A 26,526-nucleotide genomic window follows, 5' to 3' on the forward strand; every position below is an offset into this window, starting at 1 on the left:
ATTTTTGTAGAACCGCTTTCCGCAAAGAGAAATCATTTGTCACTACTCGTGTCCAATACTAGTTATTGCATTTCGTTGTCAAAATCACTGCGACCTGATTTCCGCAGCTGAAAGTGACCTCACCGTGTTTTTTTCTGCAAGTATACAAGGGAATGAATTTTATGCGATTAATATTCTTCATTGACATGGAAAGTCATTTTCTTGAAACCACTCCACGTGCATTTTAATCGGTTATGATGTTGCTTATCTGGATAAAAGTGCTTTGGCCAGGAATCGATCCCAGGTCTCCCACGTGACAGTCCAGAATTCTACCACTGAATCACCAATACCACATTCCACACGAATTTTTTTTACGTGAGATGCATGAATACTCTTCTTTTTTCCATCCTCCAAAATTGCGTTTTCTCTGTGTATATAGAATCTGAATTTTTTCATCACGATCTGCAGATGATGGTGGGTTCTTTTTTTATATTCGCTCCAAATTTGCAGTATATTGTAGTTTAGTTGGATAAAAGTGCATCGGCCGGGAATCGAACCCGGGCTTCCCGCGTGGCAGGCGAGAATTCTACCACTGAACCACCGATGCTTCGTGTGTTTGGTGTGATTTTACGTGAGATGCATGAATACTGATCTTCTTTCAGTCGCGTGTAAGTGAGACTGTTCTGTGTTTCTTAGGCTCCTGACTTTCCCATTTTTCATGAATATCCGAAGATGAAGATGGACTAAATTGATTATATGCAAGTTATTGGGATGTTGTTACAAATATGTCTTCACCTGTTATAAAGATTTTGTAGAACCGCTTCCGCAAGAGAAATCCTTTGTCACTACTCGTGTCCAATACTAGTTATTGCATTTCGTTGTCAAAATAGCTGCGACCTGATTTCCGCATCTGAAAGTGACCCCACCGTGTTTTTTCTGCAAGTATACAAGGGAATGAATTTTATGCGATTAATATTCTTCATTGACATGGAAAGTCATTTTCTTGAAACCACTCCACGTGCATTTTGATCGGTTATAATGTTGCTTATCTGGATAAAAGTGCATTGGCCAGGAATCGATCCCAGGTCTCCCACGTGGCAGTCCAGAATTCTACCACTGAATCACCAATACCACATTCCAATCGAATTTTTTTTACGTGAGATGCATGAATACTCTTCTTTTTTCCATCCTCCAAAATTGCGTTTTCTCTGTATATATAGAATCTGAATTTTATCATCACTATATGCAGATGATGGTGGGTTCTTTTTTTATATTCGCTCTAAATTTGCAGTTTATTGTTGTTTAGTTGGATAAAAGTGCATCGGCCGGGAATCGAACCCGGGCCTCCCGCGTGGCAGGCGAGAATTCTACCACTGAACCACAAATGCCTCTTGCGTCTGGCGTGATTTTACGTGAGATGCATGAATACTGATCTTCTTTCAGTAGCGTGTGAGACTTTTCTGTGTTTCTTAGGCTCCTGACTTTCCTATTTTTCATGAATATCCGAAGATGAAGATGGACTAAATTTATTATATGCAAGTTATTGGGATGTTGTTAAAAATATTTCTTCACCTGTTATAAAGATTTGGTAGAACCGCTTTCCGCAAAGAGAAATCCTTTGTCACTACTCGTGTCCAATACTAGTTATTGAATTTCGTTGTCAAAATAGCTGCGACCTGATTTCCGCAGCTGAAAGTGACCCCACCGTGTTTTTTTCTGCAAGTATACAAGGGAATGAATTTTATGCGATTAAAATTCTTCATTGACATGGAAAGTCATTTTCTTGAAACCACTCCACGTGCATTTTCATCGGTTATAATGATGCTTATCTGGATAAAAGTGCATTGGCCAGGAATCGATCCCAGGTCTCCCACGTGGCAGTCCAGAATTCTACCACTGAATCACCAATACCACATTCCACTCGAATTTTTTTTACGTGAGATGCATGAATACTCTTCTTTTTTCCATCCTCCAAAATTGCGTTTTCTCTGTATATATAGAATCTGAATTTTTTCATCACGATCTGCAGATGGTGGGTTCTTTTTTATATTCGCTCCAAATTTGCAGTTTATTGTTGTTTAGTTGGAAAAAAGTGCATCGGCCGGGAATCGAACCCGGGCCTCCCGCGTGGCAGGCGAGAATTCTACCACTGAACCACCGATGCCTCGTGTGTCTGGTGTGATGGTACGTGAGATGCTTGAATACTGATCTTCTTTCAGTCGAGTGTGAGACTTTTCTGTGTTTCTTAGGCTCCTGACTTTCCCATTTTTCATGAATATCCGAAGATGAAGATGGACTAAATTGATTATATGCAAGTTATTGGGATGTTGTTAAAATATTTCTTCACCTGTTATAAAGATTTTTGTAGAACCGCTTTCCGCAAAGAGAATTTGTCACTACTCGTGTCCAATACTAGTTATTGCATTTCGTTGATCTTCTTTCGGTCGCGTGTAAGTGAGACTTTTCTGTGTTTCTTAGGCTCCTGACTTTCCCATTTTTCATGAATATCCGAAGATGAAGAAGGACTAAATTGATTATATGCAAGTTATTGGGATGCTGTTAAAATATTTCTTCACCTGTTATAAAGATTTTTGTAGAACCGCTTTCCGCAAAGAGAAATCATTTGTCACTACTCGTGTCCAATACTAGTTATTGCATTTCGTTGTCAAAATAACTGCGACCTGATTTCCGCAGCTGAAAGTGACCCCACCGTGTTTTTTCTGCAAGTATACAAGGGAATGAATTTTATGCGATAAATATTCTTCATTGACATGGAAAGTCATTTTCTTGAAACCACTCGACGTGCATTTTAATCGGTTATGATGTTGCTTATCTGGATAAAAGTGCATTGGCCAGTAAACGATCCCAGGTCTCCCACGTGGCAGTCCAGAATTCTACCACTGAATTACCTATACCACATTCCGCTCGAATTCTTTTTACGTGAGATGCATGAATACTCTTATTTTTTCCATCCTCCAAAATTTGCGTTTTCTCTGTGTATATGGAATCTGAATTTTATCATCACGATATGCAGATGATGGTGGGTTCTTTTTTTATATTCGCTCCAAATTTGCAGTTTATTGTTGTTTAGTTGGATAAAAGTGCATCGCCCAGGAATCGAACCCGGGCCTCCCGCGTGGCAGGCGAGAATTCTACCACTGAACCACCGATGCCTCGTGTGTCTGGCGTGATTTTACGTGAGATGCATGAATACTGATCTTCTTTCAGTAGCGTGTGAGACTTTTCTGTGTTTCTTAGGCTCCTGACTTTCCTATTTTTCATGAATATCCGAAGATGAAGATGGACTAAATTTATTATATGCAAGTTATTGGGATGTTGTTAAAAATATGTATTCACCTGTTATAAAGATTTGGTAGAACTGCTTTCCGCAAAGAGAAATCCTTTGTCACTACTCGTGTCCAATACTAGTTATTGCATTTCGTTGTCAAAATAGCTGCGACCTGATTTCCGCATCTGAAAGTGACCCCACCGTGTTTTTTCTGCAAGTATAAAAGGGAATGAATTTTATGCGATTAATATTCTTCATTGACATGGAAAGTCATTTTCTTGAAACCACTCCACGTGCATTTTGATCGGTTATAATGTTGCTTATCTGGATAAAAGTGCATTGGCCAGGAATCGATCCCAGGTCTCCCACGTGGCAGTCCAGAATTCTACCACTGAATCACCAATACCACATTCCACTCGAATTTTTTTTACGTGAGATGCATGAATACTCTTCTTTTTTCCATCCTCCAAAATTGAGTTTTCTCTGTATATATAGAATCTGAATTTTTTCATCACGATCTGCAGATGATGGTGGGTTCTTTTTTATATTCGCTCCAAATTTGCAGTTTATTGTTGTTTAGTTGGATAAAAATGCATCGGCCGGGAATCAAACCCGGGCCTCCCGCGTGGCAGGCGAGAATTCTACCACTGAACCACCGATGCCTCGTGTGTCTGGTGTGATTTTACGTGAGATGCATGAATACTGATCTTCTTTCAGTAGCGTGTGAGACTTTTCTGTGTTTCTTAGGCTCCTGACTTTCCTATTTTTCATGAATATCCGAAGATGAAGATGGACTAAATTGATTATATGCAAGTTATTGGGATGTTGTTAAAAATATTTCTTCACCTGTTATAAAGATTTGGTAGAACCGCTTTCCGCAAAGAGAAATCATTTGACACTACTCGTGTCCAATACTAGTTATTGCATTTCGTTGATCTTCTTTCAGTCGCGTATAAGTGAGACTTTTCTGTGTTTCATAGGCTCCTGACTTTCCTATTTTTCATGAATATCCGAAGATGAAGATGGACTAAATTGATTATATGCAAGTTATTGGGATGCTGTTAAAATATTTCTTCACCTGTTATAAAGATTTGGTAGAACCGCTTTCCGCAAAGAGAAATCATTTGACACTACTCGTGTCCAATACTAGTTATTGCATTTCGTTGTCAAAATAACTGCGACCTGATTTCCGCAGCTGAAAGTGACCCCACCGTGTTTTTTTCTGCAAGTATACAAGGGAATGAATTTTATGCGATAAATATTCTTCATTGACATGGAAAGTCATTTTCTTGAAACCACTCGACGTGCATTTTAATCGGTTATGATGTTGCTTATCTGGATAAAAGTGCATTGGCCAGTAAACGATCCCAGGTCTCCCACGTGGCAGTCCAGAATTCTACCACTGAATTACCTATACTACATTCCGCTCGAATTATTTTTACGTGAGATGCATGAATACTCTTATTTTTTCCATCCTCCAAAATTGCGTTTTCTCTGTGTCTATAGAATCTGAATTTTATCATCACGATATGCAGATGATGGTGGGTTCTTTTTTTATATTCGCTCGAAATTTGCAGTTTATTGTTGTTTAGTTGGGTAAAAGTGCATCGGCCGGGAATCGAACCCGGGCCTCCCGCGTGGCAAGCGAGAATTCTACCACTGAACCACCGATGCCTCGTGTGTCTGGCGTGATTTTACGTGAGATGCATGAATACTGATCTTCTTTCAGTAGCGTGTGAGACTTTTCTGTGTTTCTTAGGCTCCTGACTTTCCTATTTTTCATGAATATCCGAAGATGAAGATGGACTAAATTTATTATATGCAAGTTATTGGGATGTTGTTAAAAATATTTCTTCACCTGTTATAAAGATTTGGTAGAACTGCTTTCCGCAAAGAGAAATCCTTTGTCACTACTCGTGTCCAATACTAGTTATTGCATTTTGTTGTCAAAATAGCTGCGACCTGATTTCCGCATCTGAAAGTGACCCCACCGTGTTTTTTCTGCAAGTATACAAGGGAATGAATTTTATGCGATTAATATTCTTCATTGACATGGAAAGTCATTTTCTTGAAACCACTCCACGTGCATTTTAATCGGTTATGATGTTGCTTCTCTGGATAAAAGTGCATTGGCCAGTAAACGATCCCAGGTCTCACACGTGGCAGTCCAGAATACTACCAATGAATTACCTTTACCACATTCCGCTCGAATTATTTTTACGTGAGATGCATGAATACTCTTATTTTTTCCATCCTCCAAAATTGCGTTTTCTCTGTGTATATAGAATCTGAATTTTATCATCACGATATGCAGATGATGGTGGGTTCTTTTTTTATATTCGCTCCAAATTTGCAGTTTATTGTTGTTTAGTTGGATAAAAGTGCATCGGCCGGGATTCGAACCCGGGGCTCCGGCATGGCTGGCGAGAATTCTACCACTGAACCACCAATGCCTCGTGTGTCTGGTGTGATTTTACGTGAGATGCATGAATACTGATCTTCTTTCAGTAGCGTGTGAGACTTTTTTGTGTTTCTTAGGCTCCTGACTTTCCTATTTTTCATGAATATCCGAAGATGAAGATGGACTAAATTTATTATATGCAAGTTATTGGGATGTTGTTAAAAATATTTCTTCACCTGTTATAAAGATTTGGTAGAACCGCTTTCCGCAAAGAGAAATCCTTTGTCACTACTCGTGTCCAATACTAGTTATTGCATTTCGTTGTCAAAATAACTGCGACCTGATTTCCGCAGCTGAAAGTGACCCCACCGTGTTTTTTCTGCAAGTATACAAGGGAATGAATTTTATGCGATTAATATTCTTCATTGACATGGAAAGTCATTTTCTTGAAACCACTCCACGTGCATTTTAATCGGTTATAATGTTGCTTATCTGGATAAAAGTGCATTGGCCAGTAAACGATCCCAGGTCTCCCACGTGGCAGTCCAGAATTCTACCACTGAATTACCTATACCACATTCCGCTCGAATTCTTTTTACGTGAGATGCATGAATACTCTTATTTATTCCATCCTCCAAAATTGCGTTTTCTCTGTGTCTATAGAATCTGAATTTTATCATCACGATATGCAGATGATGGTGGGTTCTTTTTTTATATTCGCTCGAAATTTGCAGTTTATTGTTGTTTAGTTGGATAAAAGTGCATCGGCCGGGAATCGAACCCGGGCCTCCCGCGTGGCAGGCGAGAATTCTACCACTGAACCACCGATGCCTCGTGTGTCTGGCGTGATTTTACGTGAGATGCATGAATACTGATCTTCTTTCAGTAGCGTGTGAGACTTTTCTGTGTTTCTTAGGCTCCTGACTTTCCTATTTTTCATGAATATCCGAAGATGAAGATGGACTAAATTTATTATATGCAGGTTATTGGGATGTTGTTAAAAATATTTCTTCACCTGTTATAAAGATTTGGTAGAACCGCTTTCCGCAAAGAGAAATCCTTTGTCACTACTCGTGTCCAATACTAGTTATTGCATTTCGTTGTCAAAATAACTGCGACCTGATTTCCGCAGCTGAAAGTGACCCCACCGTGTTTTTTCTGCAAGTATACAAGGGAATGAATTTTATGCGATTAATATTCTTCATTGACATGGAAAGTCATTTTCTTGAAACCACTCCACGTGCATTTTAATCGGTTATAATGTTGCTTATCTGGATAAAAGTGCATTGGCCAGTAAACGATCCCAGGTCTCCCACGTGGCAGTCCAGAATTCTACCACTGAATTACCTATACCACATTCCGCTCGAATTCTTTTTACGTGAGATGCATGAATACTCTTATTTTTTCCATCCTCCAAAATTGCGTTTTCTCTGTGTCTATAAAATCTGAATTTTATCATCACGATATGCAGATGATGGTGGGTTCTTTTTTATATTCGCTCGAAATTTGCAGTTTATTGTTGTTTAGTTGGATAAAAGTGCATCGGCCGGGAATCGAACCCGGGCCTCCCGCGTGGCAGGCGAGAATTCTACCACTGAACCACCGATGCCTCGTGTGTCTGGCGTGATTTTACGTGAGATGCATGAATACTGATCTTCTTTCAGTAGCGTGTGAGACTTTTCTGTGTTTCTTAGGCTCCTGACTTTCCTATTTTTCATGAATATCCGAAGATGAAGATGGACTAAATTTATTATATGCAAGTTATTGGGATGTTGTTAAAAATATTTCTTCACCTGTTATAAAGATTTGGTAGAACTGCTTTCCGCAAAGAGAAATCCTTTGTCACTACTCGTGTCCAATACTAGTTATTGCATTTCGTTGTCAAAATAGGTGCGACCTGATTTCCGCATCTGAAAGTGACCCCACCGTGTTTTTTCTGCAAGTATACAAGGGAATGAATTTTATGCGATTAATATTCTTCATTGACATGGAAAGTCATTTTCTTGAAACCACTCCACGTGCATTTTAATCGGTTATAATGTTGCTTATCTGGATAAAAGTGCATTGGCCAGTAAACGATCCCAGGTCTCCCACGTGGCAGTCCAGAATTCTACCACTGAATTACCTATACCACATTCCGCTCGAATTCTTTTTACGTGAGATGCATGAATACTCTTATTTTTTCCATCCTCCAAAATTGCGTTTTCTCTGTGTCTATAGAATCTGAATTTTATCATCACGATATGCAGATGATGGTGGGTTCTTTTTTTATATTCGCTCGAAATTTGCAGTTTATTGTTGTTTAGTTGGATAAAAGTGCATCGGCCGGGAATCGAACCCGGGCCTCCCGCATGGCAGGCGAGAATTCTACCACTGAACCACCGATGCCTCGTGTGTCTGGCGTGATTTTACGTGAGATGCATGAATACTGATCTTCTTTCAGTAGCGTGTGAGACTTTTCTGTGTTTCTTAGGCTCCTGACTTTCCTATTTTTCATGAATATCCGAAGATGAAGATGGACTAAATTTATTATATGCAAGTTATTGGGATGTTGTTAAAAATATTTCTTCACCTGTTATAAAGATTTGGTAGAACCGCTTTCCGCAAAGAGAAATCCTTTGTCACTACTCGTGTCCAATACTAGTTATTGCATTTCGTTGTCAAAATAACTGCGACCTGATTTCCGCAGCTGAAAGTGACCCCACCGTGTTTTTTCTGCAAGTATACAAGGGAATGAATTTTATGCGATTAATATTCTTCATTGACATGGAAAGTCATTTTCTTGAAACCACTCCACGTGCATTTTAATCGGTTATAATGTTGCTTATCTGGATAAAAGTGCATTGGCCAGTAAACGATCCCAGGTCTCCCACGTGGCAGTCCAGAATTCTACCACTGAATTACCTATACCACATTCCGCTCGAATTCTTTTTACGTGAGATGCATGAATACTCTTATTTTTTCCATCCTCCAAAATTGCGTTTTCTCTGTGTCTATAGAATCTGAATTTTATCATCACGATATGCAGATGATGGTGGGTTCTTTTTTATATTCGCTCGAAATTTGCAGTTTATTGTTGTTTAGTTGGATAAAAGTGCATCGGCCGGGAATCGAACCCGGGCCTCCCGCGTGGCAGGCGAGAATTCTACCACTGAACCACCGATGCCTCGTGTGTCTGGCGTGATTTTACGTGAGATGCATGAATACTGATCTTCTTTCAGTAGCGTGTGAGACTTTTCTGTGTTTCTTAGGCTCCTGACTTTCCTATTTTTCATGAATATCCGAAGATGAAGATGGACTAAATTTATTATATGCAAGTTATTGGGATGTTGTTAAAAATATTTCTTCACCTGTTATAAAGATTTGGTAGAACTGCTTTCCGCAAAGAGAAATCCTTTGTCACTACTCGTGTCCAATACTAGTTATTGCATTTCGTTGTCAAAATAGCTGCGACCTGATTTCCGCATCTGAAAGTGACCCCACCGTGTTTTTTCTGCAAGTATACAAGGGAATGAATTTTATGCGATTAATATTCTTCATTGACATGGAAAGTCATTTTCTTGAAACCACTCCACGTGCATTTTAATCGGTTATAATGTTGCTTATCTGGATAAAAGTGCATTGGCCAGTAAACGATCCCAGGTCTCCCACGTGGCAGTCCAGAATTCTACCACTGAATTACCTATACCACATTCCGCTCGAATTCTTTTTACGTGAGATGCATGAATACTCTTATTTTTTCCATCCTCCAAAATTGCGTTTTCTCTGTGTCTATAGAATTTGAATTTTATCATCACGATATGCAGATGATGGTGGGTTCTTTTTTCATATTCGCTCGAAATTTGCAGTTTATTGTTGTTTAGTTGGATAAAAGTGCATCGGCCGGGATTCGAACCCGGGCCTCCGGCATGGCTGGCGAGAATTCTCCAACTGAACCACCAATGCCTCGTGTGTCTGGTGTGATTTTACGTGAGATGCATGAATACTGATCTTCTTTCAGTAGCGTGTGAGACTTTTCTGTGTTTCTTAGGCTCCTGACTTTCCTATTTTTCATGAATATCCGAAGATGAAGATGGACTAAATTTATTATATGCAAGTTATTGGGATGTTGTTAAAAATATTTCTTCACCTGTTATAAAGATTTGGTAGAACTGCTTTCCGCAAAGAGAAATCCTTTGTCACTACTCGTGTCCAATACTAGTTATTGCATTTCGTTGTCAAAATAGCTGCGACCTGATTTCCGCATCTGAAAGTGACCCCACCGTGTTTTTTCTGCAAGTATACAAGGGAATGAATTTTATGCGATTAATATTCTTCATTGACATGGAAAGTCATTTTCTTGAAACCACTCCACGTGCATTTTAATCGGTTATAATGTTGCTTATCTGGATAAAAGTGCATTGGCCAGTAAACGATCCCAGGTCTCCCACGTGGCAGTCCAGAATTCTACCACTGAATTACCTATACCACATTCCGCTCGAATTCTTTTTACGTGAGATGCATGAATACTCTTATTTTTTCCATCCTCCAAAATTGCGTTTTCTCTGTGTCTATAGAATCTGAATTTTATCATCACGATATGCAGATGATGGTGGGTTCTTTTTTTATATTCGCTCGAAATTTGCAGTTTATTGTTGTTTAGTTGGATAAAAGTGCATCGGCCGGGAATCGAACCCGGGACTCCCGCGTGGCAGGCGAGAATTCTACCACTGAACCACCGATGCCTCGTGTGTCTGGCGTGATTTTACGTGAGATGCATGAATACTGATCTTCTTTCAGTAGCGTGTGAGACTTTTCTGTGTTTCTTAGGCTCCTGACTTTCCTATTTTTCATGAATATCCGAAGATGAAGATGGACTAAATTTATTATATGCAAGTTATTGGGATGTTGTTAAAAAATATTTCTTCACCTGTTATAAAGATTTAGTAGAACCGCTTTCTGCAAAGAGAAATCCTTTGTCACTACTCGTGTCCAATACTAGTTATTGCATTTCGTTGTCAAAATAACTGCGACCTGATTTCCGCAGCTGAAAGTGACCCCACCGTGTTTTTTCTGCAAGTATACAAGGGAATGAATTTTATGCGATTAATATTCTTCATTGACATGGAAAGTCATTTTCTTGAAACCACTCCACGTGCATTTTAATCGGTTATAATGTTGCTTATCTGGATAAAAGTGTATTGGCCAGTAAACGATCCCAGGTCTCCCACGTGGCAGTCCAGAATTCTACCACTGAATTACCTATACCACATTCCGCTCGAATTCTTTTTACGTGAGATGCATGAATACTCTTATTTTTTCCATCCTCCAAAATTGCGTTTTCTCTGTGTCTATAGAATCTGAATTTTATCATCACGATATGCAGATGATGGTGGGTTCTTTTTTTATATTCGCTCGAAATTTGCAGTTTATTGTTGTTTAGTTGGATAAAAGTGCATCGGCCGGGATTCGAACCCGGGCCTCCGGCATGGCTGGCGAGAATTCTCCAACTGAACCACCAATGCCTCGTGTGTCTGGTGTGATTTTACGTGAGATGCATGAATACTGATCTTCTTTCAGTAGCGTGTGAGACTTTTCTGTGTTTCTTAGGCTCCTGACTTTCCTATTTTTCATGAATATCCGAAGATGAAGATGGACTAAATTTATTATATGCAAGTTATTGGGATGTTGTTAAAAATATTTCTTCACCTGTTATAAAGATTTGGTAGAACCGCTTTCCGCAAAGAGAAATCCTTTGTCACTACTCGTGTCCAATACATGTTATTGCATTTCGTTGTCAAAATAGCTGCGACCTGATTTCCGCATCTGAAAGTGACCCCACCGTGTTTTTTCTGCAAGTATACAAGGGAATGAATTTTATGCGATTAATATTCTTCATTGACATGGAAAGTCATTTTCTTGAAACCACTCCACGTGCATTTTAATCGGTTATGATGTTGCTTCTCTGGATAAAAGTGCATTGGCCAGTAAACGATCCCAGGTCTCACACGTGGCAGTCCAGAATTCAACCAATGAATTACCTTTACCACATTCCGCTCGAATTATTTTTACGTGAGATGCATGAATACTCTTATTGTTTCCATCCTCCAAAATTGCGTTTTCTCTGTGTATATAGAATCTGAATTTTATCATCACGATATGCAGATGATGGTGGGTTCATTTTTTATATTCGCTCCAAATTTGCAGTTTATTGTTGTTTAGTTGGATAAAAGTGCATCGGCCGGGAATCGAACCCGGGCCTCCCGCATGGCAGGCGAGAATTCTACCACTGAACCACCAATGCTTCGTGTGTCTGGTGTGATTTTACGTGAGATGCATGAATACTGATCTTCTTTCAGTAGCGTGTAAGACTTTTCTGTGTTTCTTATGCTCCTGACTTTCCTATTTTTCATGAATATCCGAAGATGAAGATGGACTAAATTGATTATATGCAAGTTATTGGGATGTTGTTAAAAATATTTCTTCACCTGTTATAAAGATTTGGTAGAACCGCTTTCCGCAAAGAGAAATCCTTTGTCACTACTCGTGTCCAATACTAGTTATTGCATTTCGTTGTCAAAATAACTGCGACCTGATTTCCGCAGCTGAAAGTGACCCCACCGTGTTTTTTCTGCAAGTATACAAGGGAATGAATTTTTTTGCGATTAATATTCTTCATTGACATGGAAAGTCATTTTCTTGAAACCACTCCACGTGCATTTTAATCGGTTATAATGTTGCTTATCTGGATAAAAGTGCATTGGCCAGTAAACGATCCCAGGTCTCCCACGTGGCAGTCCAGAATTCTACCACTGAATTACCTATACCACATTCCGCTCGAATTCTTTTTACGTGAGATGCATGAATACTCTTATTTTTTCCATCCTCCAAAATTGCGTTTTCTCTGTGTATATAGAATCTGAATTTTATCATCACGATATATTTTATACTCGCTCCAAATTTGCAGTTTATTGTTGTTTAGTTGGATAAAAGTGCATCGGCCGGGAATCGAACCCGGGCCTCCCGCATGGCAGGCGAGAATTCTACCACTGAACCACCAATGCCTCGTGTGTCTGGTGTGATTTTACGTGAGATGCATGAATACTGATCTTCTTTCAGTAGCGTGTAAGAATTTTCTGTGTTTCTTAGGCTCCTGACTTTCCTATTTTTCATGAATATCCGAAGATGAAGATGGACTAAATTGATTATATGCAAGTTATTCGGATGTTGTTAAAAATATTTCTTCACCTGTTATAAAGATTTGGTAGAACCGCTTTCCGCAAAGAGAAATCCTTTGTCACTACTCGTGTCCAATACTAGTTATTGCATTTCGTTGTCAAAATAACTGCGACCAAATTTCCGCAGCTGAAAGTGACCCCACCGTGTTTTTTTCTGCAAGTATACAAGGGAATGAATTTTATGCGATTAATATTCTTCATTGACATGGAAAGTCATTTTCTTGAAACCACTCCACGTGCATTTTGATGGGTTATAATGTTGCTTATCTGGATAAAAGTGCATTGGCCAGGAATCGATCCCAGGTCTCCCACGTGGCAGTCTAGAATTCTACCACTGAATCACCAATACCACATTCCACTCGAATTTATTTTACGTGAGATGCATGAATACTCTTCTTTTTTCCATCCTCCAAAAAACTGCGTTTTTTCTGTATATATAGAATCTGAATTTTTTCATCACGATCTGCAGATGGTGGGTTCTTTTTTATATTCGCTCCAAATTTGCAGTTTATTGTTGTTTAGTTGGAAAAAAGTGCATCGGCCGGGAATCGAACCCGGGCCTCCCGCGTGGCAGGCGAGAATTCTACCACTGAACCACCGATGCCTCGTGTGTCTGGTGTGATTTTACGTGAGATGCTTGAATATTGATCTTCTTTCAGTCGAGTGTGAGACTTTTCTGTGTTTCTTAGGCTCCTGACTTTCCCATTTTTCATGAATATCCGAAGATGAAGATGGACTAAATTGATTATATGCAAGTTATTGGGATGTTGTTAAAATATTTCTTCACCTGTTATAAAGATTTTTGTAGAACCGCTTTCCGCAAAGAGAAATCATTTGTCACTACTCGTGTCCAATACTAGTTATTGCATTTCGTTGATCTTCTTTCAGTCGCGTGTAAGTGAGACTTTTCTGTGTTTCTTAGGCTCCTGACTTTCCCATTTGTCATGAATATCCGAAGATGAAGATGGACTAAATTGATTATATGCAAGTTATTGGGATGCTGTTAAAATATTTCTTCACCTGTTATAAAGATTTTTGTAGAACCGCTTTCCGCAAAGAGAAATCATTTGTCACTACTCGTGTCCAATACTAGTTATTGCATTTCGTTGTCAAAATAACTGCGACCTGATTTCCGCAGCTGAAAGTGACCCCACCGTGTTTTTTCTGCAAGTATACAAGGGAATGAATTTTATGCGATAAATATTCTTCATTGACATGGAAAGTCATTTTCTTGAAACCACTCGACGTGCATTTTAATCGGTTATGATGTTGCTTATCTGGATAAAAGTGCATTGGCCAGTAAACGATCCCAGGTCTCCCACGTGGCAGTCCAGAATTCTACCACTGAATTACCTATACCACATTCCGCTCGAATTCTTTTTACGTGAGATGCATGAATACTCTTATTTTTTCCATCCTCCAAAATTGCGTTTTCTCTGTGTATATAGAATCTGAATTTTATCATCACGATATGCAGATGATGGTGGGTTCTTTTTTTTTATTCGCTCCAAATTTGCAGTTTATTGTTGTTTAGTTGGATAAAAGTGCATCGGCCGGGAATCGAACCCGGGCCTCCCGCGTGGCAGGCGAGAATTCTACCACTGAACCACCGATGCCTCGTGTGTCTGGTGTGATTTTACGTGAGATGCATGAATACTGATCTTCTTTCAGTAGCGTGTGAGACTTTTCTGTGTTTCTTAGGCTCCTGACTTTCCTATTTTTCATGAATATCCGAAGATGAAGATGGACTAAATTTATTATATGCAAGTTATTGGGATGTTGTTAAAAATATTTCTTCACCTGTTATAAAGATTTGGTAGAACCGCTTTCCGCAAAGAGAAATCCTTTGTCACTACTCGTGTCCAATACTAGTTATTGCATTTCGTTGTCAAAATAGCTGCGACCTGATTTCCGCATCTGAAAGTGACCCCACCGTGTTTTTTTCTGCAAGTATACAAGGAAATGAATTTTATGCGATTAATATTCTTCATTGACATGGAAAGTCATTTTCTTGAAACCACTCCACGTGCATTTTGATCGGTTATAATGTTCCTTATCTGGATAAAAGTGCATTGGCCAGGAATCGATCCCAGGTCTCCCACGTGGCAGTCCAGAATTCTACCACTGAATCACCAATACCACATTCCGCTCGAATTCTTTTTACGTGAGATGCATGAATACTCTTATTTTTTCCATCCTCCAAAATTGCGTTTTCTCTGTGTATATAGAATCTGAATTTTATCATCACGATATGCAGATGATGGTGGGTTCTTTTTTTATGTTCGCTCCAAATTTGCAGTTTATTGTTGTTTAGTTGGATAAAAGTGCATCGGCCGGGAATCGAACCCGGGCCTCCCGCATGGCAGGCGAGAATTCTACCACTGAACCACCAATGCCTCGTGTGTCTGGTGTGATTTTACGTGAGATGCATGAATACTGATCTTCTTTCAGTAGCGTGTAAGACTTTTCTGTGTTTCTTAGGCTCCTGACTTTCCTATTTTTCATGAATATCCGAAGATGAAGATTGACTAAATTGATTATATGCAAGTTATTGGGATGTTGTTAAAAATATTTCTTCACCTGTTATAAAGATTTGGTAGAACCGCTTTCCGCAAAGAGAAATCCTTTGTCACTACTCGTGTCCAATACTAGTTATTGCATTTCGTTGTCAAAATAACTGCGACCTGATTTCCGCAGCTGAAAGTGACCCCACCGTGTTTTTTCTGCAAGTATACAAGGGAATGAATTTTATGCGATTAATATTCTTCATTGACATGGAAAGTCATTTTCTTGAAACCACTCCACGTGCATTTTGATCGGTTATAATGTTCCTTATCTGGATAAAAGTGCATTGGCCAGGAATCGATCCCAGGTCTCCCACGTGGCAGTCCAGAATTCTACCACTGAATCACCAATACCACATTCCGCTCGAATTCTTTTTACGTGAGATGCATGAATACTCTTATTTTTTCCATCCTCCAAAATTGCGTTTTCTCTGTGTATATAGAATCTGAATTTTATCATCACGATATGCAGATGATGGTGGGTTCTTTTTTTATATTCGCTCCAAATTTGCAGTTTATTGTTGTTTAGTTGGATAAAAGTGCATCGGCCGGGAATCGAACCCGGGCCTCCCGCATGGCAGGCGAGAATTCTACCACTGAACCACCAATGCCTCGTGTGTCTGGTGTGATTTTACGTGAGATGCATGAATACTGATCTTCTTTCAGTAGCGTGTAAGACTTTTCTGTGTTTCTTAGGCTCCTGACTTTCCTATTTTTCATGAATATTCGAAGATGAAGATGGACTAAATTGATTATATGCAAGTTATTGGGATGTTGTTAAAATATTTCTTCACCTGTTATAAAGATTTGGTAGAACCGCTTTCCGCAAAGAGAAATCCTTTGTCACTACTCGTGTCCAATACTAGTTATTGCATTTCGTTGTCAAAATAACTGCGACCTGATTTCCGCAGCTGAAAGTGACCCCACCGTGTTTTTTCTGCAAGTATACAAGGGAATGAATTTTTTGCGATTAATATTCTTCATTGACATGGAAAGTCATTTTCTTGAAACCACTCCACGTGCATTTTAATCGGTTATAATGTTGCTTATCTGGATAAAAGTGCATTGGCCAGTAAACGATCCCAGGTCTCCCACGTGGCAGTCCAGAATTCTACCACTGAATTACCTATACCACATTCCGCTCGAATTCTTTTTACGTGAGATGCATGAATACTCTTATTTTTTCCATCCTCCAAAATTGCGTTTTCTCTGTGTATATAGAATCTGAATTTTATCATCACGATATATTTTATACTCGCTCCAAATTTGCAGTTTATTGTTGTTTAGTTGGATAAAAGTGCATCGGCCGGGAATCGAACCCGGGCTTCCCGCATGGCAGGCGAGAATTCTACCACTGAACCACCAATGCCTCGTGTGTCTGGTGTGATTTTACGTGAGATGCATGAATACTGATCTTCTTTCAGTAGCGTGTAAGAATTTTCTGTGTTTCTTAGGCTCCTGACTTTCCTATTTTTCATGAATATCCGAAGATGAAGATGGACTAAATTGATTATATGCAAGTTATTCGGATGTTGTTAAAAATATTTCTTCACCTGTTATAAAGATTTGGTAGAACCGCTTTCCGCAAAGAGAAATCCTTTGTCACTACTCGTGTCCAATACTAGTTATTGCATTTCGTTGTCAAAATAACTGCGACCTAATTTCCGCAGCTGAAAGTGACCCCACCGTGTTTTTTTCTGCAAGTATACAAGGGAATGAATTTTATGCGATTAATATTCTTCATTGACATGGAAAGTCATTTTCTTGAAACCACTCCACGTGCATTTTGATGGGTTATAATGTTGCTTATCTGGATAAAAGTGCATTGGCCAGGAATCGATCCCAGGTCTCCCACGTGGCAGTCTAGAATTCTACCACTGAATCACCAATACCACATTCCACTCGAATTTATTTTACGTGAGATGCATGAATACTCTTCTTTTTTCCATCCTCCAAAAAACTGCGTTTTTTCTGTATATATAGAATCTGAATTTTTTCATCACGATCTGCAGATGGTGGGTTCTTTTTTATATTCGCTCCAAATTTGCAGTTTATTGTTGTTTAGTTGGAAAAAAGTGCATCGGCCGGGAATCGAACCCGGGCCTCCCGCGTGGCAGGCGAGAATTCTACCACTGAACCACCGATGCCTCGTGTGTCTGGTGTGATTTTACGTGAGATGCTTGAATATTGATCTTCTTTCAGTCGAGTGTGAGACTTTTCTGTGTTTCTTAGGCTCCTGACTTTCCCATTTTTCATGAATATCCGAAGATGAAGATGGACTAAATTGATTATATGCAAGTTATTGGGATGTTGTTAAAATATTTCTTCACCTGTTATAAAGATTTTTGTAGAACCGCTTTCCGCAAAGAGAAATCATTTGTCACTACTCGTGTCCAATACTAGTTATTGCATTTCGTTGATCTTCTTTCAGTCGCGTGTAAGTGAGACTTTTCTGTGTTTCTTAGGCTCCTGACTTTCCCATTTGTCATGAATATCCGAAGATGAAGATGGACTAAATTGATTATATGCAAGTTATTGGGATGCTGTTAAAATATTTCTTCACCTGTTATAAAGATTTTTGTAGAACCGCTTTCCGCAAAGAGAAATCATTTGTCACTACTCGTGTCCAATACTAGTTATTGCATTTCGTTGTCAAAATAACTGCGACCTGATTTCCGCAGCTGAAAGTGACCCCACCGTGTTTTTTCTGCAAGTATACAAGGGAATGAATTTTATGCGATAAATATTCTTCATTGACATGGAAAGTCATTTTCTTGAAACCACTCGACGTGCATTTTAATCGGTTATGATGTTGCTTATCTGGATAAAAGTGCATTGGCCAGTAAACGATCCCAGGTCTCCCACGTGGCAGTCCAGAATTCTACCACTGAATTACCTATACCACATTCCGCTCGAATTCTTTTTACGTGAGATGCATGAATACTCTTATTTTTTCCATCCTCCAAAATTGCGTTTTCTCTGTGTATATAGAATCTGAATTTTATCATCACGATATGCAGATGATGGTGGGTTCTTTTTTTATGTTCGCTCCAAATTTGCAGTTTATTGTTGTTTAGTTGGATAAAAGTGCATCGGCCGGGAATCGAACCCGGGCCTCCCGCATGGCAGGCGAGAATTCTACCACTGAACCACCAATGCCTCGTGTGTCTGGTGTGATTTTACGTGAGATGCATGAATACTGATCTTCTTTCAGTAGCGTGTAAAACTTTTCTGTGTTTCTTAGGCTCCTGACTTTCCTATTTTTCATGAATATTCGAAGATGAAGATGGACTAAATTGATTATATGCAAGTTATTGGGATGTTGTTAAAAATATTTCTTCACCTGTTATAAAGATTTGGTAGAACCGCTTTCCGCAAAGAGAAATCCTTTGTCACTACTCGTGTCCAATACTAGTTATTGCATTTCGTTGTCAAAATTGCTGCGACCTGATTTCCGCATCTGAAAGTGACCCCACCGTGTTTTTTCTGCAAGTATACAAGGAAATGAATTTTATGCGATTAATATTCTTCATTGACATGGAAAGTCATTTTCTTGAAACCACTCCACGTGCATTTTGATCGGTTATAATGTTCCTTATCTGGATAAAAGTGCATTGGCCAGGAATCGATCCCAGGTCTCCCACGTGGCAGTCCAGAATTCTACCACTGAATCACCAATACCACATTCCGCTCGAATTCTTTTTACGTGAGATGCATGAATACTCTTATTTTTTCCATCCTCTAAAATTGCGTTTTCTCTGTGTATATAGAATCTGAATTTCATCATCACGATATGCAGATGATGGTGGGTTCTTTTTTTATATTCGCTCCAAATTTGCAGTTTATTGTTGTTTAGTTGGATAAAAGTGCATCGGCCAGGAATCGAACCCAGGCCTCCCGCATGGCAGGCGAGAATTCTACCACTGAACCACCAATGCCTCGTGTGTCTGGTGTGATTTTACGTGAGATGCATGAATACTGATCTTCTTTCAGTAGCGTGTAAGACTTTTCTGTGTTTCTTAGGCTCCTGACTTTCCTATTTTTCATGAATATCCGAAGATGAAGATTGACTAAATTGATTATATGCAAGTTATTGGGATGTTGTTAAAAATATTTCTTCACCTGTTATAAAGATTTGGTAGAACCGCTTTCCGCAAAGAGAAATCCTTTGTCACTACTCGTGTCCAATACTAGTTATTGCATTTCGTTGTCAAAATAACTGCGACCTGATTTCCGCAGCTGAAAGTGACCCCACCGTGTTTTTTCTGCAAGTATACAAGGGAATGAATTTTATGCGATTAATATTCTTCATTGACATGGAAAGTCATTTTCTTGAAACCACTCCACGTGCATTTTGATCGGTTATAATGTTCCTTATCTGGATAAAAGTGCATTGGCCAGGAATCGATCCCAGGTCTCCCACGTGGCAGTCCAGAATTCTACCACTGAATCACCAATACCACATTCCGCTCGAATTCTTTTTACGTGAGATGCATGAATACTCTTATTTTTTCCATCCTCCAAAATTGCGTTTTCTCTGTGTATATAGAATCTGAATTTTATCATCACGATATGCAGATGATGGTGGGTTCTTTTTTTATATTCGCTCCAAATTTGCAGTTTATTGTTGTTTAGTTGGATAAAAGTGCATCGGCCGGGAATCGAACCCGGGCCTCCCGCATGGCAGGCGAGAATTCTACCACTGAACCACCAATGCCTCGTGTGTCTGGTGTGATTTTACGTGAGATGCATGAATACTGATCTTCTTTCAGTAGCGTGTAAGACTTTTCTGTGTTTCTTAGGCTCCTGACTTTCCTATTTTTCATGAATATTCGAAGATGAAGATGGACTAAATTGATTATATGCAAGTTATTGGGATGTTGTTAAAATATTTCTTCACCTGTTATAAAGATTTGGTAGAACCGCTTTCCGCAAAGAGAAATCCTTTGTCACTACTCGTGTCCAATACTAGTTATTGCATTTCGTTGTCAAAATTGCTGCGACCTGATTTCCGCATCTGAAAGTGACCCCACCGTGTTTTTTCTGCAAGTATACAAGGAAATGAATTTTATGCGATTAATATTCTTCATTGACATGGAAAGTCATTTTCTTGAAACCACTCCACGTGCATTTTGATCGGTTATAATGTTCCTTATCTGGATAAAAGTGCATTGGCCAGGAATCGATCCCAGGTCTCCCACGTGGCAGTCCAGAATTCTACCACTGAATCACCAATACCACATTCCGCTCGAATTTTTTTTACGTGAGATGCATGAATACTCTTATTTTTTCCATCCTCTAAAATTGCGTTTTCTCTGTGTATATAGAATCTGAATTTCATCATCACGATATGCAGATGATGGTGGGTTCTTTTTTTATATTCGCTCCAAATTTGCAGTTTATTGTTGTTTAGTTGGATAAAAGTGCATCGGCCAGGAATCGAACCCAGGCCTCCCGCATGGCAGGCGAGAATTCTACCACTGAACCACCAATGCCTCGTGTGTCTGGTGTGATTTTACGTGAGATGCATGAATACTGATCTTCTTTCAGTAGCGTGTAAGACTTTTCTGTGTTTCTTAGGCTCCTGACTTTCCTATTTTTCATGAATATCCGAAGATGAAGATTGACTAAATTGATTATATGCAAGTTATTGGGATGTTGTTAAAAATATTTCTTCACCTGTTATAAAGATTTGGTAGAACCGCTTTCCGCAAAGAGAAATCCTTTGTCACTACTCGTGTCCAATACTAGTTATTGCATTTCGTTGTCAAAATAACTGCGACCTGATTTCCGCAGCTGAAAGTGACCCCACCGTGTTTTTTCTGCAAGTATACAAGGGAATGAATTTTATGCGATTAATATTCTTCATTGACATGGAAAGTCATTTTCTTGAAACCACTCCACATGCATTTTGATCGGTTATAATGTTCCTTATCTGGATAAAAGTGCATTGGCCAGGAATCGATCCCAGGTCTCCCACGTGGCAGTCCAGAATTCTACCACTGAATCACCAATACCACATTCCGCTCGAATTCTTTTTACGTGAGATGCATGAATACTCTTATTTTTTCCATCCTCCAAAATTGCGTTTTCTCTGTGTATATAGAATCTGAATTTTATCATCACGATATGCAGATGATGGTGGGTTCTTTTTTTTTATTTGCTCCAAATTTACAGTTTATTGTTGTTTAGTTGGATAAAAGTGCATCGGCCGGGAATCGAACCCGGGCCTCCCGCGTGGCAGGCGAGAATTCTACCACTGAACCACCGATGCCTCGTGTGTCTGGTGTGATTTTACGTGAGATGCATGAATACTGATCTTCTTTCAGTAGCGTGTAAGACTTTTCTGTGTTTCTTAGGCTCCTGACTTTCCTATTTTTCATGAATATTCGAAGATGAAGATGGACTAAATTGATTATATGCAAGTTATTGGGATGTTGTTAAAAATATTTCTTCACCTGTTATAAAGATTTGGTAGAACCGCTTTCCGCAAAGAGAAATCCTTTGTCACTACTCGTGTCCAATACTAGTTATTGCATTTCGTTGTCAAAATAGCTGCGACCTGATTTCCGCATCTGAAAGTGACCCCACCGTGTTTTTTCTGCAAGTATACAAGGAAATGAATTTTATGCGATTAATATTCTTCATTGACATGGAAAGTCATTTTCTTGAAACCACTCCACGTGCATTTTGATCGGTTATAATGTTCCTTATCTGGATAAAAGTGCATTGGCCAGGAATCGATCCCAGGTCTCCCACGTGGCAGTCCAGAATTCTACCACTGAATCACCAATACCACATTCCGCTCGAATTCTTTTTACGTGAGATGCATGAATACTCTTATTTTTTCCATCCTCTAAAATTGCGTTTTCTCTGTGTATATAGAATCTGAATTTTATCATCACGATATGCAGATGATGGTGGGTTCTTTTTTTATATTCGCTCCAAATTTTCAGTTTATTGTTGTTTAGTTGGATAAAAGTGCATCGGCCAGGAATCGAACCCAGGCCTCCCGCATGGCAGGCGAGAATTCTACCACTGAACCACCAATGCCTCGTGTGTCTGGTGTGATTTTACGTGAGATGCATGAATACTGATCTTCTTTCAGTAGCGTGTAAGACTTTTCTGTGTTTCTTAGGCTCCTGACTTTCCTATTTTTCATGAATATCCGAAGATGAAGATTGACTAAATTGATTATATGCAAGTTATTGGGATGTTGTTAAAAATATTTCTTCACCTGTTATAAAGATTTGGTAGAACCGCTTTCCGCAAAGAGAAATCCTTTGTCACTACTCGTGTCCAATACTAGTTATTGCATTTCGTTGTCAAAATAACTGCGACCTGATTTCCGCAGCTGAAAGTGACCCCACCGTGTTTTTTCTGCAAGTATACAAGGGAATGAATTTTATGCGATTAATATTCTTCATTGACATGGAAAGTCATTTTCTTGAAACCACTCCACATGCATTTTGATCGGTTATAATGTTCCTTATCTGGATAAAAGTGCATTGGCCAGGAATCGATCCCAGGTCTCCCACGTGGCAGTCCAGAATTCTACCACTGAATCACCAATACCACATTCCGCTCGAATTCTTTTTACGTGAGATGCATGAATACTCTTATTTTTTCCATCCTCCAAAATTGCGTTTTCTCTGTGTATATAGAATCTGAATTTTATCATCACGATATGCAGATGATGGTGGGTTCTTTTTTTTTATTTGCTCCAAATTTACAGTTTATTGTTGTTTAGTTGGATAAAAGTGCATCGGCCGGGAATCGAACCCGGGCCTCCCGCGTGGCAGGCGAGAATTCTACCACTGAACCACCGATGCCTCGTGTGTCTGGTGTGATTTTACGTGAGATGCATGAATACTGATCTTCTTTCAGTAGCGTGTAAGACTTTTCTGTGTTTCTTAGGCTCCTGACTTTCCTATTTTTCATGAATATTCGAAGATGAAGATGGACTAAATTGATTATATGCAAGTTATTGGGATGTTGTTAAAAATATTTCTTCACCTGTTATAAAGATTTGGTAGAACCGCTTTCCGCAAAGAGAAATCCTTTGTCACTACTCGTGTCCAATACTAGTTATTGCATTTCGTTGTCAAAATAGCTGCGACCTGATTTCCGCATCTGAAAGTGACCCCACCGTGTTTTTTCTGCAAGTATACAAGGAAATGAATTTTATGCGATTAATATTCTTCATTGACATGGAAAGTCATTTTCTTGAAACCACTCCACGTGCATTTTGATCGGTTATAATGTTCCTTATCTGGATAAAAGTGCATTGGCCAGGAATCGATCCCAGGTCTCCCACGTGGCAGTCCAGAATTCTACCACTGAATCACCAATACCACATTCCGCTCGAATTCTTTTTACGTGAGATGCATGAATACTCTTATTTTTTCCATCCTCTAAAATTGCGTTTTCTCTGTGTATATAGAATCTGAATTTTATCATCACGATATGCAGATGATGGTGGGTTCTTTTTTTATATTCGCTCCAAATTTTCAGTTTATTGTTGTTTAGTTGGATAAAAGTGCATCGGCCAGGAATCGAACCCAGGCCTCCCGCATGGCAGGCGAGAATTCTACCACTGAACCACCAATGCCTCGTGTGTCTGGTGTGATTTTACGTGAGATGCATGAATACTGATCTTCTTTCAGTAGCGTGTAAGACTTTTCTGTGTTTCTTAGGCTCCTGACTTTCCTATTTTTCATGAATATCCGAAGATGAAGATTGACTAAATTGATTATATGCAAGTTATTGGGATGTTGTTAAAAATATTTCTTCACCTGTTATAAAGATTTGGTAGAACCGCTTTCCGCAAAGAGAAATCCTTTGTCACTACTCGTGTCCAATACTAGTTATTGCATTTTGTTGTCAAAATAACTGCGACCTGATTTCCGCAGCTGAAAGTGACCCCACCGTGTTTTTTCTGCAAGTATACAAGGGAATGAATTTTATGCGATTAATATTCTTCATTGACATGGAAAGTCATTTTCTTGAAACCACTCCACGTGCATTTTGATCGGTTATAATGTTCCTTATCTGGATAAAAGTGCATTGGCCAGGAATCGATCCCAGGTCTCCCACGTGGCAGTCCAGAATTCTACCACTGAATCACCAATACCACATTCCGCTCGAATTCTTTTTACGTGAGATGCATGAATACTCTTATTTTTTCCATCCTCCAAAATTGCGTTTTCTCTGTGTATATAGAATCTGAATTTTATCATCACGATATGCAGATGATGGTGGGTTCTTTTTTTTTATTCGCTCCAAATTTGCAGTTTATTGTTGTTTAGTTGGATAAAAGTGCATCGGCCGGGAATCGAACCCGGGCCTCCCGCGTGGCAGGCGAGAATTCTACCACTGAACCACCGATGCCTCGTGTGTCTGGTGTGATTTTACGTGAGATGCATGAATACTGATCTTCTTTCAGTAGCGTGTGAGACTTTTCTGTGTTTCTTAGGCTCCTGACTTTCCTATTTTTCATGAATATCCGAAGATGAAGATGGACTAAATTTATTATATGCAAGTTATTGGGATGTTGTTAAAAATATTTCTTCACCTGTTATAAAGATTTGGTAGAACCGCTTTCCGCAAAGAGAAATCCTTTGTCACTACTCGTGTCCAATACTAGTTATTGCATTTCGTTGTCAAAATAGCTGCGACCTGATTTCCGCATCTGAAAGTGACCCCACCGTGTTTTTTCTGCAAGTATACAAGGAAATTAATTTTATGCGATTAATATTCTTCATTGACATGGAAAGTCATTTTCTTGAAACCACTCCACGTGCATTTTGATCGGTTATAATGTTCCTTATCTGGATAAAAGTGCATTGGCCAGGAATCGATCCCAGGTCTCCCACGTGGCAGTCCAGAATTCTACCACTGAATCACCAATACCACATTCCGCTCGAATTCTTTTTACGTGAGATGCATGAATACTCTTATTTTTTCCATCCTCCAAAATTGCGTTTTCTTTGTGTATATAGAATCTGAATTTCATCATCACGATATGCAGATGATGGTGGGTTCTTTTTTTTTATTCGCTCCAAATTTGCAGTTTATTGTTGTTTAGTTGGATAAAAGTGCATCGGCCGGGAATCGAACCCGGGCCTCCCGCGTGGCAGGCGAGAATTCTACCACTGAACCACCGATGCCTCGTGCGTCTGGTGTGATTTTACGTGAGATGCATGAATACTGATCTTCTTTCAGTAGCGTGTGAGACTTTTCTGTGTTTCTTAGGCTCCTGACTTTCCTATTTTTCATGAATATCCGAAGATGAAGATGGACTAAATTTATTATATGCAAGTTATTGGGATGTTGTTAAAAAATATTTCTTCACCTGTTGTAAAGATTTGGTAGAACTGCTTTCCGCAAAGAGAAATCCTTTGTCACTACTCGTGTCCAATACTAGTTATTGCATTTCGTTGTCAAAATAACTGCGACCTGATTTCCGCAGCTGAAAGTGACCCCACCGTGTTTTTTCTGCAAGTATACAAGGGAATGAATTTTATGCGATTAATATTCTTCATTGACATGGAAAGTCATTTTCTTGAAACCACTCCACGTGCATTTTGATAGGTTATAATGTTCCTTATCTGGATAAAAGTGCATTGGCCAGGAATCGATCCCAGGTCTCCCACGTGGCAGTCCAGAATTCTACCACTGAATCACCAATACCACATTCCGCTCGAATTCTTTTTACGTGAGATGCATGAATACTCTTATTTTTTCCATCCTCTAAAATTGCGTTTTCTCTGTGTATATAGAATCTGAATTTTATCATCACGATATGCAGATGATGGTGGGTTCTTTTTTTATATTCGCTCCAAATTTTCAGTTTATTGTTGTTTAGTTGGATAAAAGTGCATCGGCCAGGAATCGAACCGAGGCCTCCCGCATGGCAGGCGAGAATTCTACCACTCAACCACCAATGCCTCGTGTGTCTGGTGTGATTTTACGTGAGATGCATGAATACTGATCTTCTTTCAGTAGCGTGTAAGACTTTTCTGTGTTTCTTAGGCTCCTGACTTTCCTATTTTTCATGAATATCCGAAGATGAAG

At 39.3% G+C, this 26,526-nt stretch overlaps 23 non-coding genes across 23 annotated transcripts; all 23 read right to left on the reverse strand.

Moving 5' to 3' along the window:
• Positions 1 to 515: 515 nt before the first annotated feature.
• TRNAG-GCC (transfer RNA glycine (anticodon GCC)) lies at positions 516 to 586 on the reverse strand. The gene has a single exon. It is a non-coding gene; the product is annotated as a tRNA-Gly (tRNA).
• A 1,486-nt stretch (positions 587 to 2,072) lies between these two features.
• TRNAG-GCC (transfer RNA glycine (anticodon GCC)) lies at positions 2,073 to 2,143 on the reverse strand. The gene has a single exon. It is a non-coding gene; the product is annotated as a tRNA-Gly (tRNA).
• Positions 2,144 to 3,859: 1,716 nt separating this feature from the next.
• On the reverse strand, positions 3,860 to 3,930 carry TRNAG-GCC (transfer RNA glycine (anticodon GCC)). The gene has a single exon. It is a non-coding gene; the product is annotated as a tRNA-Gly (tRNA).
• A 941-nt stretch (positions 3,931 to 4,871) lies between these two features.
• On the reverse strand, positions 4,872 to 4,942 carry TRNAG-GCC (transfer RNA glycine (anticodon GCC)). The gene has a single exon. It is a non-coding gene; the product is annotated as a tRNA-Gly (tRNA).
• Positions 4,943 to 6,429: 1,487 nt separating this feature from the next.
• Positions 6,430 to 6,500, reverse strand: TRNAG-GCC (transfer RNA glycine (anticodon GCC)). Its single transcript has one exon. It is a non-coding gene; the product is annotated as a tRNA-Gly (tRNA).
• Positions 6,501 to 7,207: 707 nt separating this feature from the next.
• Positions 7,208 to 7,278, reverse strand: TRNAG-GCC (transfer RNA glycine (anticodon GCC)). Its single transcript has one exon. It is a non-coding gene; the product is annotated as a tRNA-Gly (tRNA).
• A 708-nt stretch (positions 7,279 to 7,986) lies between these two features.
• On the reverse strand, positions 7,987 to 8,057 carry TRNAG-GCC (transfer RNA glycine (anticodon GCC)). Its single transcript has one exon. It is a non-coding gene; the product is annotated as a tRNA-Gly (tRNA).
• A 707-nt stretch (positions 8,058 to 8,764) lies between these two features.
• Positions 8,765 to 8,835, reverse strand: TRNAG-GCC (transfer RNA glycine (anticodon GCC)). Its single transcript has one exon. It is a non-coding gene; the product is annotated as a tRNA-Gly (tRNA).
• Positions 8,836 to 10,322: 1,487 nt separating this feature from the next.
• TRNAG-GCC (transfer RNA glycine (anticodon GCC)) lies at positions 10,323 to 10,393 on the reverse strand. The gene has a single exon. It is a non-coding gene; the product is annotated as a tRNA-Gly (tRNA).
• A 1,488-nt stretch (positions 10,394 to 11,881) lies between these two features.
• On the reverse strand, positions 11,882 to 11,952 carry TRNAG-GCC (transfer RNA glycine (anticodon GCC)). The gene has a single exon. It is a non-coding gene; the product is annotated as a tRNA-Gly (tRNA).
• Positions 11,953 to 12,641: 689 nt separating this feature from the next.
• TRNAG-GCC (transfer RNA glycine (anticodon GCC)) lies at positions 12,642 to 12,712 on the reverse strand. Its single transcript has one exon. It is a non-coding gene; the product is annotated as a tRNA-Gly (tRNA).
• A 707-nt stretch (positions 12,713 to 13,419) lies between these two features.
• Positions 13,420 to 13,490, reverse strand: TRNAG-GCC (transfer RNA glycine (anticodon GCC)). The gene has a single exon. It is a non-coding gene; the product is annotated as a tRNA-Gly (tRNA).
• A 941-nt stretch (positions 13,491 to 14,431) lies between these two features.
• Positions 14,432 to 14,502, reverse strand: TRNAG-GCC (transfer RNA glycine (anticodon GCC)). Its single transcript has one exon. It is a non-coding gene; the product is annotated as a tRNA-Gly (tRNA).
• Positions 14,503 to 15,211: 709 nt separating this feature from the next.
• TRNAG-GCC (transfer RNA glycine (anticodon GCC)) lies at positions 15,212 to 15,282 on the reverse strand. Its single transcript has one exon. It is a non-coding gene; the product is annotated as a tRNA-Gly (tRNA).
• Positions 15,283 to 15,990: 708 nt separating this feature from the next.
• On the reverse strand, positions 15,991 to 16,061 carry TRNAG-GCC (transfer RNA glycine (anticodon GCC)). The gene has a single exon. It is a non-coding gene; the product is annotated as a tRNA-Gly (tRNA).
• A 687-nt stretch (positions 16,062 to 16,748) lies between these two features.
• On the reverse strand, positions 16,749 to 16,819 carry TRNAG-GCC (transfer RNA glycine (anticodon GCC)). The gene has a single exon. It is a non-coding gene; the product is annotated as a tRNA-Gly (tRNA).
• A 707-nt stretch (positions 16,820 to 17,526) lies between these two features.
• TRNAG-GCC (transfer RNA glycine (anticodon GCC)) lies at positions 17,527 to 17,597 on the reverse strand. Its single transcript has one exon. It is a non-coding gene; the product is annotated as a tRNA-Gly (tRNA).
• A 941-nt stretch (positions 17,598 to 18,538) lies between these two features.
• TRNAG-GCC (transfer RNA glycine (anticodon GCC)) lies at positions 18,539 to 18,609 on the reverse strand. Its single transcript has one exon. It is a non-coding gene; the product is annotated as a tRNA-Gly (tRNA).
• A 1,487-nt stretch (positions 18,610 to 20,096) lies between these two features.
• Positions 20,097 to 20,167, reverse strand: TRNAG-GCC (transfer RNA glycine (anticodon GCC)). The gene has a single exon. It is a non-coding gene; the product is annotated as a tRNA-Gly (tRNA).
• A 1,486-nt stretch (positions 20,168 to 21,653) lies between these two features.
• TRNAG-GCC (transfer RNA glycine (anticodon GCC)) lies at positions 21,654 to 21,724 on the reverse strand. The gene has a single exon. It is a non-coding gene; the product is annotated as a tRNA-Gly (tRNA).
• Positions 21,725 to 23,211: 1,487 nt separating this feature from the next.
• TRNAG-GCC (transfer RNA glycine (anticodon GCC)) lies at positions 23,212 to 23,282 on the reverse strand. The gene has a single exon. It is a non-coding gene; the product is annotated as a tRNA-Gly (tRNA).
• Positions 23,283 to 24,769: 1,487 nt separating this feature from the next.
• On the reverse strand, positions 24,770 to 24,840 carry TRNAG-GCC (transfer RNA glycine (anticodon GCC)). The gene has a single exon. It is a non-coding gene; the product is annotated as a tRNA-Gly (tRNA).
• A 708-nt stretch (positions 24,841 to 25,548) lies between these two features.
• Positions 25,549 to 25,619, reverse strand: TRNAG-GCC (transfer RNA glycine (anticodon GCC)). The gene has a single exon. It is a non-coding gene; the product is annotated as a tRNA-Gly (tRNA).
• Between the last annotated feature and the right edge of the window lie 907 nt (positions 25,620 to 26,526).

This window comes from Lampetra planeri, chromosome 4 (genome assembly GCF_965212315.1).
Source record: "Lampetra planeri chromosome 4, kcLamPlan1.2.h2, whole genome shotgun sequence".
NCBI lineage: Eukaryota > Metazoa > Chordata > Hyperoartia > Petromyzontiformes > Petromyzontidae > Lampetra > Lampetra planeri.